Here is a 6,000-nt window from a genome sequence, read left to right as displayed (position 1 = left end):
ATGATTCTTCATATAAGTCAATTCTATCGATTGGAGGATCACCAATTCTACCACTGAGCCCTGGAGATTCCAACTCGAACGAGATCGGAATCCCGTATTGAGCCTATATTAGATCTAGATCTCTTGAATCTAGCATGGATCTGATGGTGTTAGGCACAAAAGATGATTCACCCATGTGCTCAACACCAAAACTGATAGGGTCTTCCCCCGAAGGAGGAAAGGGCCCAGAAGACCAACCCTTATTAAAACCCTTAGATTCAGCTACTGAAGGGTGAAAAGAGAAGGAAGAGAGGGAAAACAAGCCAAGAAAACAAAAAAATTAAAAAAGAGAAGGAGAAACCAAAAATCGATAAGAGATCGAAGAAACCCACCTTCAATGATGCGGAAGACAAGAACAGTTAACCAAGAGAGGTCACCGAAGGAAGCCGCCGACAACCCAGAGAGACAGAGGATGGTCGGAAGGGGAACTTCTCTAAGAGCTTGAAGGAGGCTAGAACTTGGTCGAGAAGAAAGAAAAAACTCAGGGAGAATAAGAAAATCTAAAAAAAGGTGCAGCCCCCTTTATAGGCATAGAGAAGCTAGTACAACTCGGATGCCAGATCTCTCTAATCGATGGATAGCCAACATTTGGTGTGGCCCCATTGGCCGGCAGAAGTCGACAAACAGCCCATTTATGAGTAACGCTTGCAATGAAGTATGCTGCTCTTTGAATCCCATAAATCTGCCTCACCTTTCTAGGTCATGATTAACCCTTGACATGACCCCTCCTTTATTCAAAAAGATACAGACTCGTCATTCCAGCAGCCGCAGTTGCATGTCTTCAATGGCCATAGATCTGCTTACTCCTATCATTTAAACCTTTTTGATTCGAACTCAAGAGTAGGCGGTAGGTATTGGGAGATATTATATCACCCATATTGAAGACACGTGATGGCAGGGATCTTACTTTGGCCTGGTCTGATCTCCACCCTCCAAGACCACCACCACACAGATTGATGGTGAATGAGTACAATCTCAGTGGTAGATATTATTGGAATTTCGTAGGATGCATATGTATGTGGATTTCAAAAAAAATTTTTTAGTAATGCAGCGGATTTATAGATTAAAATATCTTTTAATCTAGAAATGCATGCATAAGAATAAAGCATCCAAAGATCCACTTCATCTGCTGAAATTAACACATGCTGATTTTATATTGAAAATAAAATATAAGATGAATCACATACCTATTTCGCTAATCCCTTCTTTAAATCTAGATCTAGAAAAAAATAGGTTCACCTTAGCCAACAAATATTTGGTTTCTACGGATATCCACTCAGGATCAGTCTAGATTGGTTCTCTTTGATGTAGATCTTTCTTCTTCAAGAATGATCTTCCTACAAATTTGACAAAGCTGGATCTGTGATCAACCTTTGATCATTTTCTTGATCTTTTTTTTCTCTCCTCTTTCTTGATCTCCTTATCTTGATCTTGAAGCAATCAAGATCTAAAAACCAGCAAGGAAGAGAGACGCCCAAACTCTTCTTGGGCATGTAGATGGTGGGACGTCTAAGGGGCTTGGACGTGTGAACCAAAGGGAGGATGAGAGGAGGGCATGGGGGCTGTTTGAGAGGATTGGAGTAACTTGAAAATTTGATGTAAAAGACTTAGGGAAGGACCTCTAAATAAAAGAGCAATTGGAGTCCTAACCAAAACCAAATCAGCCATAAAACATGAGTCCTAATCACATTAGGACTCCTTTTCCTCATCTTTTGACCACACCCAAGTGAATCAAGGGGGCGCCAAGGGTTTGGCACCCGCTAGGATTCTCTCTCACATGCCAAAGGGAGGAGGTGTGCCCCTCCCATGTCTTTCACGCCATCCATCAAGTGGGCATGCCCACACTTGATCAAATCAAGGGGCACCCCATCTTATTTAATCAAAAAATCAATTTGGAGATCAAACCCCTAATAGACATGATCCAAAACTCTAGGCACCCAATATTTGGAAACCAATAAATCTAAATCAATTAGGTTGATCACAGGTAATTAACTTGAATTATTTCTTATTAAATAAGTAATTCAAGTTAAAAGAGGAATTGGATTTAACCATATGCTAGCAAGGTTCTCTTAAATCCAATAGAATTTCTCCTAACCCAATTGAAACTTTTTAAGCCTAATTACTTAATCCAGATCAAATCCCTTTGTCTGGTAGTGAGATATACCATGATCTATATTATAATATCATTGAAATTTTTTTAATGATCGAAATATTTCACTCTAACTCAACAAAGATATCGATCTAGAATGATCATAGTAAGCTCTCACAATCTACTAGTGACACCTAACAGTATGTAGTGGCAATCTAGCAGAATAAAAAAAATCCTCAAGATATAGTTTTCATGTGATTCAGTCTCTCTATCATAAGTCCTGACTATGAAGATCAAGGATAAATTGTCAAACCTCATCATCAGTTATATGATAGATTCGATTAGCTCAAATCCAACTATGATTCTAATGAAAAATTTTTCTATCAATTACACTGCTGTAGCACAGACTTATGGACTTAGCCTCTCAAATTTTATAGGACACTCTTTTTTATCAAGATCGATAGATTCCAGCTAGATGCGTACTACTCTTATGGTAGACCAACTATTGCCAACATACACCACATGGTCTCAAGTGGTTAAGAGGTCATATTTCTGTATAGTCAAACTCCAGCAGTAGTCTTACTGTGAGCAATCATACCATCATAGGTCAAAAGATCATTCACATAACTATAGTATCAAGAGATCGCTGACGATTGAGTAAAAATTATATGATCTCACAATGATCATGCTTAGTACTAGTTGTTCTCTAACAACAACCCGCACTTGCCGCTCAGTGTCTCTACACTGTAAACTAGAGACTCATCTATCTCAAGGAAGTGATCTATGCATCGATCTATGTGGATCGATCACTGTCCTCATGATGATACTATGATCAAAGTAATTTAAAATTAATTATACATGCCTCTAATTCTCAAACCTTGAGAATACGTATCATAAGCATTAATTTCTTAGACGATTCAAAGACACATTATACTTGAATGAGAAATAAAATTTGCTCTTTTATTGATCAAATCAATATTTTAAATATAAATTTATATCTTAAAAAAATATAATGTGTCAGCCATATTGGCTTCTAGGACATACATCCAATAATCTTCCACTTGGACTAAATCAATTGGTCACTGATCTAAGTCTCATCTTCTTAAGGTGGACTTTCATCTTTGGCTAGCTCAATTGCTTTATAAGCGGATCTACCTTATTATCCGTAGAGTCTACTCTTCGCATTTCGACATATTTTTTTTCGAGATAGTCACGTATAATATGGAACTGTCGCTTGATGTGCTTTGATTTTTGATGAGATCTGAGCTCCTTAGCAAGTTCTATAGCTTTGTTGTTATTGCAAGACAATGGTATGGCATCCAATGTCATTACACCAAGCTTCATGATGAACTTTTTGAACCAGAATCCTCCTTTACAACATCCGAAGCAGCGACATATTCAGCTTCTATGGTAGAATCTACTATGATGGATTACTTGAAACTCTTCTAGCTGACTGTGCTATCATTGCATACGAACACATATCCTGACGTAAACTTTCTATCATAAGGATCAAATATGAAGTCTAAATCTATAAAACTCTCGACTCACAACTCAGACCCTCCTCCAAAGATCAAGAATAAATTCTTAGTTCTTCTTAAGTACTTAAAGATGTTCTTCACAGCTATCCAGTGCTCTAGTCTAGATTCGACTGATATTTGCTCGTGACACTCACAGCAAGGGTATTATCAGTTTGAGTATACAACATGACATACATGAGGCTCTCTATAACTGAGGTATAAGAAATCCAACTCTTGCACTAAACTTTCTCAGATGTGATCAGACACATCATCTTGAAAAGACGAATACTATGCCTAAGAGGTAGAAGTCTCCTTTTAGAATTTTTCATGCTGAACCTTTCAGTACTTTTTTTATGTACAACTTTTATGACGGGCCTAACATCCTTTTAGATCTATCCCTATAGATCTTAATTTCAAGAATATAGGATGCTTCTCCTAGATCTTTCATGGAAATTTTTTGAACAACCATCTTTTGATCGAGATCAGTATGAAAATATCATTCCTAATAAGAGGATATCATCTACATACAGTATAAGAAATTTTATTGTGCTTCCACTGACCTTTTTATAAATATAATTTTTTTTCATTTTTGATGAAATCAAATGATTTGATCACTTCATCAAAATGAAGGTTCCAACTCTAAGAAGCTTGTTTTAATCCATATATGGATCTTTGCAGTTTGTAGATTCGATGATCGCCATCACCGGATGTGAAACCCAAAGGCTGTGCCATATAAATATCTTTCTCAATATATCCATTCAGAAAAGTAATTTTTATATCTATCTGTCAGATTTCATAATCATAATAAGCTACAACAACAAGTAGAGTACGGATGAATTTCAGCATGGCTACAGATAAGAAGATTTTCTGATAGTTAATACCTTTGCACTGACTATAATCTTTTGTCATGAATCTAGCTTTATAGGTCTCTATCTTACCATCTGTATCTATTTTTCTTTTGTAGATCTATTTACACCTAATGGACACTATACCCTCAAGCGCATCCACTAAGATCCATACTTGGTTCGAGTGCATCGAGTCAATTTTTGACTTCATAGCATCTAACCATTTCTTAAAATCAATGTCAGATATTACCTCATTAAAGGTATTCGAATCATCTCCATGATTTTATCTCCCATAAGGAATATTTTCTCTATATCCTCTATAAGTATATCCATATACCTTTCAGGAGGATAGGAGATCCTACTAGATCTATGAGATGGTGGAGGAACATCAACTACTGGCTCATTAATTATGGATTTCTAAGGATCTATAACTCGTTGCTCTTCAGAAATCTTCTTTTCAAGCTCAATTAATCTTCCACTGCCACTATTCTGGATAAACTATTTTTCTAAGAATTTGATATGATGACTCACAATCACATTGTGATCATATGAAAAGTAAAAATAGTATCTCATGGATTCTTTTGGATACCTATAAAATGAGCTATAACAGATCTATCCTTCAATTTGTCAGCCATCTATCTTTTTACATAAGTTGGATATCCCTAAATCTTTAAATAACCTAGACTCGGCTTCTTACTGTGCTACATCCATATGGTGTGGTAAGAATAGATTTAGAAGGAACCTTATTTAATAAATATATTACGATTAATAAGGCATGTCTCCAAAGATATAAGGATAAATTAGTGAAGCTCATCATGGAATTGATCATATCTAATAGAGTCTTATTCCTCTTTCAGATATCCTATTGAGTTGAGGTATACCAGGAAGAGTCCATTGAGAGACTATACTATTATCCTTAAGATATTTTAAAAATTTTCGACTAAGATATTCTCCTCCTCGATCAGATCGAAGAATCTTAATGGGTTTGTCTATTTGTTTCTCTACTTCACTTTTGAATTCTTTGAACTTTTCAAAGGCTTCAGACTTGTGTTTCATCAGAAATATATATCCATACTATGACAGATCATCGATAAAGATAATAAAATAGTTATAACCATCCTTGACCTACACATCAAATGGCTCACACACATCAGTGTGTACCAGGGCTAATATTTTAGTGGCCCTTTCCCCATATCCCACAAAGAATAACTTGATCATTTTTTTTCGAAGATAAGATTCATAGACTGGGTATAACTTAGAATCAAAAAAGTCAAAGATCCATCTTTTTTCAGTTTGTTTATCCTGTCCTCTTCAATATGCCCAAGTGTAAGGTGCCACATATACTTCTAGTTAATTTCATCTCTGGATCTTTTATGATCTACAACACTCGCTACTTACTTGTTTATATTCATATTCGCATTAACATACAAATGATAAAGATTGTCAACCGCATGCAACCAATTTATTTAGTAAAAAAATGAAACAAAAGTCTTTATTAAAATTAAAATCA

Source organism: Elaeis guineensis, chromosome 7, assembly GCF_000442705.2.
Source record: "Elaeis guineensis isolate ETL-2024a chromosome 7, EG11, whole genome shotgun sequence".
Taxonomy (NCBI): Eukaryota; Viridiplantae; Streptophyta; class Magnoliopsida; order Arecales; family Arecaceae; genus Elaeis; species Elaeis guineensis.
Note: the sequence above shows the minus strand (reverse complement) of the source record.